General features: G+C 38.3%; 1 long non-coding RNA gene across 2 annotated transcripts; it reads right to left on the minus strand.

Annotated features, from left to right (window-relative positions):
- Window positions 1–2,806: 2,806 nt before the first annotated feature.
- LOC139357110 (uncharacterized) lies at window positions 2,807–16,381 on the minus strand. Of its 2 annotated transcripts, XR_011609764.1 has the most exons (4): window positions 16,092–16,381; window positions 5,693–6,504; window positions 3,873–4,794; window positions 2,807–2,895 (listed from the first exon to the last, which is right to left on the minus strand). It is a non-coding gene; the product is annotated as an uncharacterized lncRNA (long non-coding RNA). The 2 variants fall into 2 exon arrangements; XR_011609763.1 differs by having other exon boundaries at window positions 2,807–4,794.
- Window positions 16,382–17,538: the final 1,157 nt, after the last annotated feature.

Genomic DNA, 17,538 nt, shown 5'->3' on the forward strand with positions numbered 1-17,538 from the left:
AAAAAAAAAAAGTGTGTTTAATTATGTGTGTGTGGCATGGCCTTATCGTCACACATGCGGGTGTCCATTGCAGCCCTGTCTGTAAAACATTAAAACTAGATACAACCAAAGTCCATCTGCAGGGATTAAACAAATTGTGGGACTGTGAAATAATAAATCACTGTAAAGTCATTAAAAACAATAAATTAGATCTGTATGAAATTATTTGGAAATATCACATAATGCAAGTGAAGAAAGTAAAATGTAGGACAGTCTATCTAGTATGATCATTTTGTTATAAAGTCAACATACAAATGTGCAGGGAAAAGAAAGATACAGGTACATGCAATACCCCGGCTTCCTGCACCCCACTGTAAGATATATAAAACTGTCAATCCGTTACACTTTGGAGAAAGTCTGGGAGGTGGGGATGAAAGAAAATAATTTTATTTTTTTGATTTGTACATTTTTGTATATTTCTAGCCTCATACATTGTTGATTTTATAAAAATACGAAAAAGTTATCTGAGACGGAAAATTATCCAACTCTTGTTTTCTCCTTTGTACTTCTCTGCATTAAATAAATATTAACTAGTACGTTAATATATATATTTTTTCCTGGCTCTTTTTCTTGCATGTCGAAAATCAAAGTTAAATTTCTCTGCCAGTTATATAATTAAAGCCTGTCAGATTCAAAGAGAAATTACGAAAAGTTATTTTCTAAGAAAGGGAGGACGTAAGGATGCACCACTGATGATCTTACTCTTTTTTTTTTTTTTTTTTGAGACGGAGTCTCACGCTGTTGCCCAGGCTGGAGTGCAGTGGCGCGATCTCGGCTCACTGCAAGCTCCGCCTCCTGGGTTCACGCCATTCTCCTGCCTCAGCCTCCTGAGTAGCTGGGACTACAGGCGCCCGCCACCGCGCCCGGCTAATTTTTTTTTTGTATTTTTAGTAGAGACGGGGTTTCACTGTGGTCTCGATCTCCTGACCTTGTGATCCGCCCGCCTCGGCCTCCCAAAGTGCTGGGATTACAGGCTTGAGCCACCGCGCCCGGCCTTGATGATCTTACTCTTAATAAATCCCTGTCTTTAAACAGCAATAGGTTTTCTAGCCAATCTTTTAATGTGATTCTTCTGCTCATGCCAATTCACGTCTGGGGATGGTTTCGCTGCCTTTAAACACTAAAGAGTTGTCAGGCAAAGGCTCCAAGTCGGGTGTCTTCAGGACAGACATTGAAACACAGAAAGGACCAAAAAAACAGAAGTAAAATAAACCTGAGAACGTAAATAAAATGGACAAATTCCTTTAAAGGTAAAAATGAGCAAAACTACAACATGAAAGAGAAATTCTGAATAGTTTTATAGCTATTAAACAAATGGAATTACTAAGTAAAATCCACTAACAACTACTATACTATTATATGTGCTAAAATCTAAAAACTGACAATAGCTAGAATGATCTATATGGTAATTGATTAGGAGACATTAATATGAATTCACATTAGATTAATGTAGACATAGAGATAGATTATATGTAGAAATATTTATCGATTATATACTGCTGGAGTGAAAGCACACAGACATCTGTATAAAAAGGATCATTATCTCTTTCATCATAGCATATTAAAAAGTGAACTTAAAATAGATCACAGACCTGAAGGTAAAACTTAACTATAAAACTTCTTGTAAAAAAAGAATAAAAATCAAAATCTTTGTATCCCTGGGATAGGCAAAGATTTTTACACAGAACACACAAAGCACAAAATAATAAATTGTAAAAATAAAAAAATTGTATTTTATCAAATGAAAACCTTTTTCTCTTTGTAAGACAACATTATGAACATTAAAAAGTAAGCCACAAAGTGAGCGGAAATATTTGTAATATGTAGATCTGACAAAGGACTTTATTCAGAATACATAAAGATATATCACAACTTAATAATGAGACCAACCAGCTACTTAATAAATGAGGAAAATATTTGAAAAGACATTTCAAATATGTGAGGGCAAAGGGTATACGAGACATCTCTGTAATTTCCTTTCAGTTTTGCTGTGAACCTAAAACTGCTCTAAGAAAATAACGCCTTTTTTTAAAAAGTAGGCATTTTATAGCATAGGCTAAAACCGCATATGCAACCATGACATAATTCTATGGATACACACACATCATATGTAAATGTTCTTTGACTGGGTCTTAAAAAGTAATATAAAATGAAATAAAGAAAATCAAATAATTTCTGATCAATCTGTTTACAATCCTGGGGATTTTTCATTTAGCTAAACTTACTGCAGAGATAACATAAGATGCAAGAGACAAACCAAAAAAAAAAGAAAGAAAGAAAGAAAGAAAGAAAGAAAGGAAATAAGAAAGAAAGTCCGTTAAGCAGAATTTAAGTTGTCACACATTTATAGCCCCACCAAACGGGTACATTTGTTAACAGCTGATGAACCTATGTTGACACATCATAATCACTCAAACTCCACAGGTTACACTGGAGTTTGCTATTGCTGTTGTACATACTATGGGTTTTGACAAATGTCTAATGACACATATCCATTATTATAGTGTCATACAGTTTCACAGCCTTAAAAATCCTCTGTGCTCCAGGTATCCATACCCCAAACCCCAACCCTTGGTAACCACGGATCTTTTTATGGTGTCCATAGTTTTGTCATTTCCAGATGTCATGTACTTGGGATAAAGAGTATGTAGCCCCTTCAGATTGGCTTCTTTCACTTAGCAATACGCATTTAAGTTTCCTCCATGGCTTTTCATGGCTTGATAGCACATTTGTTTTTAGTGCAGAATAATATTCCATTGTCAGAATGTATGTACCACAGTTAATTTATTTGTTCACCTACTGAAGGACATCAGCATCATGGTTACTGCCAAGTTTTGACAATTATGAACAAAGTTGCTGTAAATATATATATAAAAAAGAAAAGACATTTCAGAGAAGAACATATGACATCCAATAAGTACATTTAAAAGTAGTCAACATCATAAGTCATCAGAGAAAAAAGTTAAAATCACAATGAGATACCTCTATATACTCATTAAAATAGCTAAAATTAAAATGACTATCATCAAATGTTGGTTGGAATATAAAGCAACTAAAAATGGTATTTTCTTAGGAATATAAAATGGTAAAACCATTTGGAAAAATGTTTGACAGCCTCTGCTAAAGCTGAACATATATCTACCATTAAACCCAGATATTCTACTCCTTGATATTTGCCTAAGATGAAAACATATAGCCACACAAAAACTTGTACACAAATGTTTATGGCAATTATTTTTTGATAATGAAAAATCGGGGGGAGGGGACCCAAATGTCTATAAAACAGATGAATGTGTAAACTGCAATGTGTCCATACAAAGAAATAACAATTAGCAACACAAAGATCAAACTACTAATTTAGCAACATAGATGAATCTCAAAATTATGTTGATTGAAAGAAACAGTGCATTCTGTATTTTTATACTTTTGTACAAAATTTAGAAAATGCAAATAATCTATAATGACAGAAAGTAGACCTGTGGTTGCCTGGTGCCAAAGGCAATGTGTAAAGTCAATTTTAGAGAGGAAAGAGGATTTGGGGAGGGAGATGGTGATAAAAATGCTGTCTCCATTGTAGTGACGGTTTCTTGAGTGTATATGGGTGTCAAAACTCACGTAATTGTATTTACTGAACATAAATTATATTGCAATAAAGTCTTTTAAAGAGTCATTTACCTGCTATTTTAGACAGAAATCATCAAGAATTGAGAGAAACATACGCAAGAGTTGGAGTAAAAGGTGGAGCCAAGGTTTAGTACTATCTGGTAAATATCAGAAAGACAGAATCAAGAGAAAGATATCTTTGGTCTTAACTGCAAGAGATGGCGACTTACCAGGTCTGACACTGATGTGTTCAAAGGTTCTGGAGTCGTGATAGGAGATGTTAGCTCACCAAGTTGCTTTCTGTGATCCATTCCTTCTTTAGCTGATCCCCATACTCCCTGCCCCTGAAGCTATATAGATTCCAAGGTTAACACCCATCTTAGAACTCTACCAAATAAATAGTAAGATATTATCTGTTAAGCCAATGTTTCAAGTAGTGATGTCTAAAAATCATTTAATGTCCTCTTCCTTCAACACCCGACCCCAGTTGAGACATTTGACTTTTCACAGGGTGCTCCCACATTTACTAGAATCCACACTGCAAACTCTCTAAAGGTGTGAGTCACGGCACTAAGGCTGATGAAGGGCAGGATGAGTTCAATCAATGGAGCTTTTAGCTTGGCTGCTGCAACCATGAGATATTTTCCCCTCTAACAGTAAGGTCAGCCCTACCAAACTGTAAAAGAATGAAGACCACGACTTTTAGCAAATGCAAAATCACCCACACAAAATCAGAGTGTCCCCAGGACAAATGGCACCTTTGCTGGACATCTTCTGAGTTCTACCATTGTTGTCATCTTGTGCTTCAGTAGGGGACTCAGGTGCAAAGGTAGGGCACACCTGCCCCAGGTGACCTCCTCAGAACCCTGACCTATTTCTTTCAACTACTCGCCCATATGCAAAGGCAACCTAGTAGAATCAAAAGAGTTTCTTTTTAAAGCAGGTGTGTGACTTTGTGTGGGCAGCTTTTTAACTTCTCCCTGTGAGAAATGCTAACATCTTGAGCAATCAAAAATTATATAGCATGTGTAGCAATTGTTTCACAAGCTAATAATTTTTCTCCTCCCCTCCTTTTCCCTTCCCTCAGTGCAAGCTGTAGTGGCTTGAATTGTGTGCCACAAAAAGATACACTGAAGTTCTGATTCCCAGTACCTGTGAATGGGACCTGATTTGAAAACAGGGTCTTTGCTGATGTAATTAGTTAAGGATCTCCAGATGAAATCATCCTGGACTTAGAGTAAGCCCTGAATGCAATGAGTGGTGTCTTTATAAGAGGAAAGGACATGCAGAGACACAGAGAAGAAGGCCATGTAAAGATAGAGGCAGAGAGGAGTGACGCAGCTGCAGGCCACGGAGCACCAAGGACCACTGTGAACCACCAGTAGCTAGGAGGAGGCAGGAGAGATTCTCCCCTAGAGCCTTCTGAGGGAGCACGGCCCTGCTGTCACCTTGATTTCTGACTTCAGGCCTCCAGAACTGTGAGAGAATACATTTCTGTTGTTTTAAGCCAGCCAGTTTGTGGAAATTTGTTATGGCAGCCCTAGGACAAGAAATATACAGAACAATCCTATATCGGTGCACCCAGAGCACCAGTAATATTTAATTTAGACCATGTCCCAAAGCTATGTCAGAGGAGCAAAGAACTAAAATTATGATCACTAATTTTTCATGCTGGATGCAGTGGCTCATGTACTTGGGGAGGACGAGGCAGAACGATGGCCTGGGCAACACAGCAAATTCTCTCTACAAAAATATTTTAAAAAATAAAAAATTTGCTGGGTGTGGTGGTGCATGCCTGTAGTCCCAGCTACTCAGGAGGCTGAGGTGGGAGGATCACTTGATCTTGGGAGATCAAGCCTGCAGCTGCAGTGAGCCAGATTATGCCACTGCACTCCAGCCTGGACAACAAAGTGAGACCCTGTCTCAAAAAAAAAAAAAAAAAAAAAGTAAATCTAGTTTAAGGTAGAAGCCAAATATTAAATGATATCATGTAGAGAAAAACCAAGAGCTGTTAAAATTGCATAGTGGTACAAGTATTTTGAAAAACAACCTGGTATTACCTTGTAAAGCTGAAGATGTGCACATCCTTTCACAGAACATGACTGCAGTAGAGAAACCGTTGCACATATTGGCAAGTGTAGGAATCTTTCTCAAATGTTGTTTCTGATAGCCACAAACTGGAAATAATCCAGATGTCCATCAACAGAATAACAGTACACAAAATACACTGTATATTTACAAATAAAGTGTTATTCTACAGGGCATATTCATAAAATACAGCTACATGCAACCAACTGGATGACTCTTTCAAACATGATGTTGAATCAAAGGCAAGAATATATACATCGAGAGAGCATGATTTCATTTATATAAAATCTTGAAGATAGTTATCAAACGTAAATTACGTTATTTGAAGATGAATACTTGGGTAGCAAAACTATAAAGCAGAACAAGATAGCGATTAATATAAAATTCAGGATAGTAGCTAACTCTAAGAGGGAAAGTCAGTGGTTATGACAGGGAAGAAATATACAGGGCTGAGGGGAGGGGTGGGCTTTTATTGCATTGGTAACTTTCTTTTTATTTGATTGGGTGGTGGTTTCGTGATTATTTATGTTTTTTCTATACCTTTATTCATTATATTCTTTTTCTTAATATAAAGTATTTTTAAAATAATTCTTTTGAAAAATGATAAAGGGTAAAAAAGGAATGAAACATATCAGCAGAAGCATAAAATGTTCCTATTCACGTTGAAGAAATGTATATGTTTTCATGTGGTTCTTTCACATTATCTTTCCCGCTCTGGTTTCCAGTCTGTCAGCTAAACTCTTGTCAAGGCATTTTCTACTGAAATCCACGGTTCTGGAAAAGAAAGGAATATGATGAAAAAGCTCAGCAAATCTTAACTGTTACCTTGGGGTCAGGGCTCTATGGAGAATGTGGTTTAGCTTTACCACAGACTACCTCCCCCAAAGCTGCTAAGTGGTGACAGAGCTTGGTTGGGGATTGGTGTAGGTGCGGAAAGAGGCCAGCTAACATGTAGCACTTTACCAATTCAGAACGGATTTTCACATGGTCTTGCCTGAGCCTCACCCTAGATCTGTGAGAACACCTTACTGCTGCTGTTATACTTTTGATATTGCTAATGCTGTCGAGAAATTAAGGGACTTCTGCAAAGTCACAAATTAGGGAAATGACAGGGCCAGAATTAGAAACCAAGTTTTCCCCAGTGGAATTTGATGACCTTTAATGGGGTTCTGCGGCAAACTTACTGACATCCACATAAATGTGGCAGGAGACTCTGCAGTACTTAACTGATTTCATGCAAATGTCTCATACTCTGACTGTCATGGTGGGCTGTGAGCCAGCAGGCTCTGACGGGCTGTGCAGAACACAGACATTGTTTAAGCTAATCACAGTATATCTGAAGACATTAGTCTTTTGTAAGGCTTGTACGTATGGCATAGTCAGAAGACAAGATTAATATTGCTCATGAGGGTTTGCACTGCTTAGCAAAGTCCTTCGTTTCTCTTCCATGTGGTTGATATTCCAACCCCCCAAATATTACACACTCCTAGCCAAACTTCAGTTCTTTACAAACTCAAAACAATGAATCACTTAGTAAATCATTTCAGATAAATAGACAGAATCAATCTCCGTTTGGATTTCCTGCTAAAGAAAGTAGTGTGCTGACCCCGGCTGTTCCATATTGCTGCCCTCCATGCCAATAAATCGACCATTTGCAATATTGCTTCTGCCAAGAAATGCCCCAGGTCCTCATGAGGTTTCAACAGAGGATATATGAAAAGACTGAACAAATATCATTGTTTCATCCTCATTTCTGTCCTCAAAGCTTTTGCAAATTTAAGCAAGCTATTTTTTATGATCTCCTCAACAAATTGTAGAAGTCTATTGAAACCATTCCTGATATTAGTACTTTGAGTTTCGGTGTCAAAAGGTAAAGTTTGCATCCATTAAACGCTTTGATAAAGTAACTTTGAAATAAAATACAAGCTAAAATAAAATCCAAACTGAGGTCCCAGTCAGCATTAAGATGGATATTTCTCTTGCTTTTTCAAGATGATTCTATCATACACAATGCACTTGAGATGTACGCCAAAGTAATTTTGCAGAATGGTAAAGCTTCGTTAAGATCACTAGAATCTGGTAGACAGAGACAAATCAAAGATGGCACCGTAATGAAAGAGCGCATGGTTGCAATGGTGTTTGCTTATTATCTATTAAGCTGCATGTGATGCTGGATTTAGGCATGATTTACTCCCTATTCTAAGATGGGACTGGTCACCTCGTGGATATGTAAAAGAGCATTCAGGTCACCTCCTTTTCTCTCCTCAGCCCTGCGTGAGAATTACCTTCATAGTACAATTGCACAGGCCTTCATCACCTAAAATAATCTCTCCAATTCAAATGAAAAACAAGAAGAAAACGAGTTGGAACCTTAGTACAGTATACCTCATTTGAAGAATTAGGAAACCCTACATCTAGAGTTTATCTTTCAAGTTAGGATGGCACACCTATCACATAATCAACATATAAGAATCAGGCAATTATTTTATTTTTAGAGTCTGGTAGAGTTCAAGGAAAGGCCATGGAGAGAATGACTGTCATCTGGAGCTGGAATCTAGCGTATCTGAGGTGCATGACTCTGGTGAACCAAGTAACAATGGCATCTCTTTTCTCAGTGATCTCACTGTGCATCTACATCTAAATGAAATTGTCTTGGATATGAGAATACACAAAGATATAAAGAAGAACAAATCAGTCTGGATTCTTAGACCAATAATTGCAGAAAAATTTAAGTATTTTTATATCTACAGGAAACCCTCACTTGAAATTGCTGGAAGACTTAAAACTCATAAACCTCAGTTTCCAAATCTGTAAAATAAGGATAATAACTGTACTTTCTTTACTGGGTTGCTGTGAAGGTTTAATGAAATCATGTAAGCACTTAACAAGAAGTCGAATACCTAGTAATTGCTTAATAAAAGTTACAATTAATGATTATATTTACATTATTTCCCAGCTAAAATATTCATTTGCATATAAAATTTTAAGTTTAATAAGGTGAAACAATAATAAAAATACCATATACCAGAGTATGGTGTTGCAACCTAAAAATCAATTTTTCCTCCATTATGTCATTTACTGTTCACAGACATCTCAAGGTTCTATATTTCCATATTCCAGAAGAGAAAACCAAAACTAATCTCTCTGGGGAGTTCATACACAGGAAGCAGAAATCTTGCCTTGCACTTGTATAAATCTATCGTGTTAAAGACTGTCTCAGACATTTCCCAAAATTGGTTTCAACTATTTTAAACTAATATGACTTTGAACTATATTTTTATAATTTTGATCACAACAAAATGTTCTTAAATTATACTCTGACCATCCAGTCAGAAGTGCCATATTCAAGTAAGCCTTTTTCATTTTCCTTTTGTGTCTCTTTCTTTAAAAAGAAGGAGAATAGTAAAGGTATGTGTGCAGGAATATGTCATGTATGCAACGGCACCTCATGAGATTTTAATCAGCAGGTATCTCAGGGATCTTTTGCAAGCAGGATGAAATAGAGGTGTAAATAAGGTAGTAGCTTTATTTCGTTTGCTTGTTTTCAACAAAGGCTTTATCCAATTAGCCATGGGGTAGGTTAATGATAATTTATTGTAGAAAAACTGTGTTAAATCTATGAAGTGTTGTTATTTTCATGGGAGTTGTGGGGTGATTAGAAAGATTTGATGGTTCCTTAAAATAGCAAATGACACCTATTCTAGGTAAAGCAATGAGCTAGCTCCCTCCTGCCTGAACAATAGAATCATCTGGAGCTTTCAGAAATGACTCAAGTCTGCAACTCACCCCCAAGAGATGGTGACTTAATGGGTCTGCAGTGGTGCCTAAACACTGTATATGATGTAAAAGCTCTTCAGGCATTTCTAGTCTGCAGCCATGGTTGAGAGTTACTTTGATATTACTGTGGTAGATGAATAAAAAACAAAATTTAATGTCCCAACAAGGAGCTTCAAATCCTGCTTAAGGAAAATATACTTCAAAAATTTATTGATATACTTTCACCAGGTGCTGAATGACCTGATTGCTGATAAATTTCATATTCCTTTCTCTTCCTTTCTCTCCTGTCTCATCTATCCCTCTAGCAATAAAATGATTGGAGGCCAGAGACATAGAGAAATTACACCTTAGAATAAATTGTAGAAATGTCAAGGGCCACTTAATAATGTTTTGTTGCAGATACCCTTAATTATTCAGAAAGGACAGTTTTTTGAAAAAGAGTGCCCGACAAGTATCCCCAAAAAGTGTGCCCAAAAAGTGTCCAACTATAATTATACATGCTTGGGGAGTATGCTAATCGTGAAAACTGAGCATTAAGAATGGATTGTGCTGGCTTTATTTAAGGCTCTGTTGATGCTCACGTGTTTGGTGATAAAAAGGAATCCAGGGCTTTCCCATTAGTTTTATCTTCGTCCCTGCCGCTCTCACTAAACCACATGAAGCTATAATGTGAACCCAGTTTTGTTATACCATGAGGAACGAAGCTTGCCTTGTTCATAGGCTATGCCAAAAGCTGGAAAAGTCCCAGTGGAGGAAATCTGATTCCAATTTGGGTATGAAAGTACAATTCCCCCCTGCCAGGTTTAAATTGAGAGCATATTACTCATTTTTAGTTAATTTCTCAGCCTACAGAATAATTTGGCACATGTGTGCAGTATATGTTCTCTCAGCTGCTTCCTTAGGGACCCCGACCTTGATGGGATAGTCGTAATTGGGGGGAAAAGTTAATCAATGAGAATCGTGGTTAAACACCCTATTTATGTAAGAAAATACATGTATTAAAATTAAAAGCAGAGCAATCAAAACAAGACGAGCAGATTAATACATTTTTCTTGTCTCTGACAATCTTTTTCTTAATGTCAAGGCCTGAAGCCCATGAGGGTAGAGAAATGAAATGCAATGGTTCTCAAAGCACGTGTACTGAGAAGAAAGAGGATCATAGCAAGTCAGCATGGGGGAAGCCATCCTGTTCATGGGGAAACAAAACCTTCCCATGGATTTTAAATCCAGATCCTTTCTTGTAGATTTCTTATTGGTGTACTCAAAACTTCAAAGGAGATTTTTCAGGCTTTACATCCCTTTTAAGTGTATTCCTTTTTAACATGAAAAATTATTGCCATCACCTATGTGATTGTAGTCTCTCTACTTCAGAAAAATACACAATGCTCAAAAGCTCCTATGTTATGTATGTATGCATAATACACATTTATATATTATATATACTCTAAAGTGCAATTGCATTTACATACATTTGAAAAATAGTGGTGGATACAAGGTCACCTAAGTTTCTCCCCATTTTGTAGTCAATAGTCATTCTTTCCTTTGACAAACAAAATACATCCCTAGGTCACCATCCTAGGTGTCTGCAGTTCGCTCACTATGTTCTGAAGATTATTGAGTAGGATGAGTAGGATGCTTCTTCCTTCTGACTCGGTTTCTTTTTCCCTGCACCTCACCTGACCTTCATGACTACCATCCTTCCATCTGATTTCCTCACCCCAGGCATGGAACAAATTTCTCCCCTTCATTGCCTAAAATGTTACTCATACCACAGTGTTGTGCATAAATAAGACTTTCAACAAAAATCTGGAAGTAACAGCAGGGCGCTATCACACCACAGCAAGGGAGGCCATTTAAAATTGAACATCACACATTGTGTTGGCCAGTCGTGTGTCGAGCATGCCTTCCAAATATTGTTTCCCACTCCCACCCCCTGCCCCTTTCTTCTCAGGATCTAGCTGGGATCTGCTGTCTTCTTTTTGGCAAATGGAGGAGTTGGAGTACAGTGGGGAGATCAGAGTTAGCTACAGTCTCGAACTCCTGGATTCAGTTGATCCTCCCACCTCAGCCTCTCCTGAGTAGTGATCTGCTCTCTTCTAACCAATAATTATTTTAACCAATAATTTCTCCTACCTCTAGCACTCCTTTATCGACAAACTTTCCTCCTGCCTCAGACCCTCCACCACAGCAATGAGGATTCCAGCCTAGCTTGTCTCTGACATCAGGGGTAAATGGAAAATCTCTATTATTTCATTACACAGAAACATTTCAATCTCTTTGTTATTATTGTGTGTTTTATGATTAATATAAAAAGCCCCATTATGTGTCTTTCTTCCTGCCCTTTAAGAGCAATCTGCCCATACTTCAGTCAATTGTAGCACAGTATCTTTTTCTCCCTGTAATAACTATGACTGAGAACTATTTATCTGGCTTACAGCAGCATTGGTGCACCTCTTAGAACTCCCTTCACATGCCCCGTTAAAGATCTACAGCCACCCCAGCTTGGAAACAGCTGATCTCTGCATCAGTAAAACTCGGGAGTGGGCAAATGGGGTCTTTGACGCAGTTCACTTTTGGTGAAAACATGCTTTATCATGAATTTTGCTCCTTGTCCTTTTCCTCACCTGCTTTCTTTAATAAAGACGATGAACACTTATGGAGACAAAAGTAAAGGAAGACCTGTTGTAAGGTGTTAACTCTCCCTGAAACACAGCATTTGAATGTGCAACACAACCTTAAGCCAAGACAGTTTAAAGGAAGAATGAGTGTCTCTGGCTGTGAGATATTAATCATCCCAAAACAGAGGGAGAATATGTCTTTGGGGGAAAGGGGCCTTCCCAGCTTCCTGGAACTGTCCAGTATAACGTGACTTCCTATTCCATCTTTCTATATGCCTCCCTTTTATACACTAGCTTACTTTAACAGAAGAATTGAAATGGATGAGGTCCTAGTGAAGTCATACCTTCCTCTTCTCCTCTATAGTACTGGATTAATAGCTCAAGCCTGTGCTTCTCTCTTTATCCTCCAAACTGCCCACAGCCCCTACTTCGTACTAGGTATTCAACAGATAACCGGTGCTCAGTGCGCGGGTCTTATAAAACACTGACTGATTTCTGAATGTTAGAAATATGCATCTCTCTTCCTTACAAAAGTTAATTAAATTGTAAACTCGCCAATCATGCTCTACACTTGCATTCTGGAAGAGTGCCAAGTTAATATTCAGTGACTGGCATCATGTTGCAGTGGTTACAATTGTGAATCAGAATCAGACCCCCTGGGTCTGCAACTCAGCTCTGACATGTACCAGGTGACCCAGGGCAGGTTATTTAATACGTCTGGCATAGTTTCATCATATGTAAAATGGGAATAATAAAGTACCGGCTTCATGGGTTTGCTGCAAGAATAAAACAAGACAATTTCTGTGTAATGCTTAAAATGGTGTATAGCAAGAAATTCAAACATGGCTTTGTATATCTGCTTTCACTGAAGTATCTGTGTGACAGAGGTAGGTTTCAAGGTAATGGTAAAGCTGAACTTAGAACATACAGAGAAAAGTGCAATGAATTGGTTACACAGCTCTAGAAGTTCCAGCCTCTTTGAAACTATAAAATGCAGAGGGGAGAAAAAAAAGAACCAGTTATGAAGAGATTTCTTTAGAAAGATCTGTAACTGACTGAGTCCCTAGAATTTGTCTGGGAGTAGATGGCTGGGATAGGTGGTCTTGTTACCTTTTAGCCCACTGTTTTGTAAATTTGAACTGAGAAAGGGATTCAATGGGAGTATTTTGAGACCTCTCTATACCGTGTCTGGGGCTGAAGAACATCGTGGGTCTCACTCCTGCTTCAGGGATCAGGAGAGCTGAGTAAACAGAAATGGGCTCAGTGCCTGGGAAACAGAGGCAGGACCATTTCGCTGGGTTAGAGACAGGCTGCAGAGCCAGTATTTGTCACAGCAAAGGGTTTAGTTGCTTTTCTGAGGAGCAGATGCTGACTATGCAGGAGAGAGAAAGTTACCTGGTACATGTACAGTCACATAGAGTTGCCTGAAAGGGATGGAGGACCCCAGCAGCTAAAGCCAGAGGGGAACATCAGTGTTTGAAAGGAATCACATGCAACCACCCAGTGCAAGGATGCATCAGTGTGTTCAAGGTTATTGTAAGAGGGTGAGTGCACCTAGCTTCTGCAATGAGATTTGGGAAGAATCAAGCACGTGTTCCAGAGACAAGTAGACAGCTTTTTCAACATTTGCCAGGCTGGAGACTCAGCCAAGAGTTTCAGTTAGAATCCAAAGACAGTCTGCTGGCAGAATTCCCCCCTGGCTCGAGGGAGGTCAGTCTTTGTTCTATTAGGGCCTTCAACTGATTGGATAAGGCTCACAATGTTATGGTGGTTAATTTGCTATACTTAGAATGTACTGTTTTAAATGTCAATCTCATCTAAAAAAATACCTTCACAGAAACATCAAGAATAATAATTGGCCAAATATCTGGGTACTATGACCTAGCCAAGTTGACCCATAGATTTAATCATCACAGGTGAGGTGCAGGGAAGAGTATGCGAGCAAGTGAATGAAAGAGGAAAGCCAGACACCTCCCTTTCCCACTTTGGGTTTGCACACTTGGGAAAGTGGGGAGGAGACTTGACGTTAAATCACACGGTGACTCTGATTTATTATGTACTAGATCTTCTGATTGTTCACATAAAAGTATCTGTACAACCCCAAGTAGACATAGGATGCTGGGAAAGAAAGTCATGATACTGCCTGAGCAGGCTAAAATATTAAACTTTTTAAAAAGAATAGCAGTATACCAAAAGAACAAAACAAGTTTTTCGATTACCCTGTGAGTATTCATGCATAGTATACAAGTTACATGCCCCTGGTACATGGTAAACATTCAGTAAGTACTCACTACTATTACTACATATACATACACATATGATAATTTCCAATAAATCCCACACAAAGTCTATATACTTTTATATATATGCTTTTTGGATGGTTCCACATAAATTTAGACTGACGGCCTGAAATAGCAGCAAACATTTAAAAATCCAATTTTTAAATATATTTACTTCTTTTATAAAATTATGTTCCAATGACTGCTTTATGTTTTGATGTTTCACATGAATATAGTTCCTGAACTTTGTTCTGTGGTGGGATTTACATATATAAACTTTAAAACTTAAACATATTCATGCTATGGCAAATATAGTGATCTTTGCTGATGTTCATCATTGTCTGTAGTCTTGGAGCGCTATTGACTCTTAGGTGAACCAATAGTCATCTTGCTCAATTGAAGTAGGAAGTTGTAATTAAAGAATTTGCTTACTACTCTACCTTCCCTTGCTCCTTCTCTCTCTGAGTTTCTCTCTTCACAATATACCTGCCTACTCTGCTACCCTGGATTTCAGAAAACATAGTTGTGTGTGGTACTCAAAGTAAGTCGATCAGTCAGAGACATCAGTTAGCTTGACCCAACACTGGCATTCAAAGGTTCTTTTTTAGATGTTATTCTCTAGGCTGTACAAACAGCCTTTTAAGAGATGCTTTTAAGGTTGGAGATGAAGATCAATAAGAATAAATTGGATGCCCAGATCTAAGGATGTAAAAGGCTTGCATTAAGACAGAAATTGGCTTTCTTACACAAACAAACCCTTTCAGTTATAGCTTTAGTGGGTTTAATTTAGCCATGGGCTTCTTGATAATCATTTTTTTCTTGTTTTTTTCTTGTGTATGTTTGTTTTATTATCTTTTATTCAAGGGAGTTAGGATTGATTACACAACACTTAACCCAAGATTGTTATATAAATTTTGACTTTACTTTTAAAAATTTCTGCTAAAGCACTAGCTGAAGTAGTTCTTATTTCAAAATAAAATGTATGTGTAAACTCATGGGACCTATAACCCAAAATAAATTACTGTAGTGGATCACTGGTTAAAAAGAGAGGTGGACTGGGGATGGCATTGTGTTAAGTCTTACTTTCCTGAACAATAAAGGGAAAGACTTGGCTGCATCCTTTGGCAACATACTGCATGTTCACTAATTTGTGGTTAAGGTTTAAACAAAATTCATGCTGGAAAATCAAGCAGTTTCAGGACCCCCATTCTCATTCCATCAGACCACTTTGAAAATAACATACTGCCAAGTTTTTGAAAGTGGGATAGAAAGAATGTCTCGCCATTGACTTTTCAATGCTGAATAAATCAAAAGGCTTGCCAACTGGAAGACAGAATGAACACCAGCATCCACAATGAGGCCGGCAATGGCCCTGGTAAATGTTGAGTCTTGGAAATTGAAATTGTGACACTATACTCATATTAAGCAGCAGGAAGGAGATGATCCTCAGAATTCTGTCAATTTAAGTGTCTGATACCCTTTCAACAACCTGTGCCTTTTTGTTAAAGCTCAGAAAAGCACTTTATAAAAAAAAAAAAAAGTGTGTTTTTTTAAATCAGTTCTCTAGGCTGTAAATCATAACCAATTCATATTTCTTAAACATCTGCTAGGAGCTTTAACAGACATTAATAAAATTGGGTAGTAAATATACCATAAAGAAGAGATACAAAAAAGAAGGCACACTTACATGAAAATATAAAAAGAAAGAATGGACTTGGAGAGAAAAATGCGTAGAGAGAAGAAAGCCGCCCATCCAGTTTCCACTGTGGTGTTGCCTGTGATTGCATCACATTGCAAACTCTCATTGGCAGGCTTGTCGATTTTCTTTTCGGGTCCTGAGATCATTTTATCACAATTTCTAAGATGTTACCTTCTCCCTTCTTTCAGGGAAGGGCTCCCCATGCCTCTGAAAGTTACTGAACGGCAAGTCCTACTGAAGCCCCAATAATTGAAAATCTCAGAAGGTGGTGAAAGTGACCAGAGCTCTCCCTGCCAGCAGTCACAGGGCTTTCCAAGTAGGCAACCAGGAGAGTAAACATGCCAAGGGGCAGAACAGGAGGTCCTCTCTGGGTAAACAAGGCATGCTTCCCACATGACCTCTGTCTGACCTCCCAAGGGAAAAAGCCAAAGTAGGCAGCACCTCCAGCCAGTGGAAGCAGCATCGGTGACAACTGGCGCAGGAACTCCCCGGCTTTCTGAAGGAGCAAAGCAATGACACAGCAGTATTTCTAGGCAGAGTGAAATAATGATCATACTGCAGAGGCTCCTTTATTCTCAGTCTCTTCTCCACTACTTGTCACATTTCCCTAACTGGTAAATATCAGACTTACAGAGATTTGTTATGAACCCAGTTATCCTGTTACTCTTAAATGGGATGAGTATTTACAACCTACAACATGTGATATATGAAGATGCAAGGCCCTGTTAATTTTAATTGGGTTCCCGAGTAGGTCAGAGAATGCTGAGCTGCTCTCGTGGTTTTGTGGGCTTGTTTCAGCAGAGGAACTAGCAGCAATCACCATGAACACCCTTCTTATAAACATGATAAATAAATACGGAATGAGACTTTGGGGCCAAACTGGCATTGGTATCATTTAATTTCTTTTTGTGTTTCCAGCCAATTAAATGAATGGGTGCCTGTGGTAATTGAACTCACTTTGATAATTAGGCCTTAAGGATTCTTAAATTACTGAATGTTAATGAATATTTCCCAAGTATGGTCCCTGTATCCTAAGTGCTGCCAAATGGAATTTGCCTGTTTATCATTAAAATATAGTTCTTTAAAAAATTCCACGTAGGAAATAGAAACTAGAAACAGAGGCCAAGGGGGGCAAATCACAAGGTCAGGAGGTCAAGACCATCCTGGCTAACATGGTGAAACCCCGTCTCTACTAAAAATATAAAAAATTAGCCGGCCGTGGTGGCGGGCACCTGTAGTCCCAGCTACCTGGGAGGCTGAGGCAGGAGAATGGCGTGAACCCGGGAGATGGAGCTTGCAGTGAGCCAAGATTGCACCACTGCACTCCAGCCTGGGGGACAGAGTGAGACGGTCTCAAAAAAAAAAAAAAAAGGAAACTGAGAACTCAGTTCTGTTGCTTTTCTTTACAGGATTGAGCAGGTTGAGGAAATTTAAA

The sequence above is a fragment of the Macaca nemestrina genome, chromosome 11, assembly GCF_043159975.1.
Source record: "Macaca nemestrina isolate mMacNem1 chromosome 11, mMacNem.hap1, whole genome shotgun sequence".
In the NCBI taxonomy this organism is placed as follows: domain Eukaryota; kingdom Metazoa; phylum Chordata; class Mammalia; order Primates; family Cercopithecidae; genus Macaca; species Macaca nemestrina.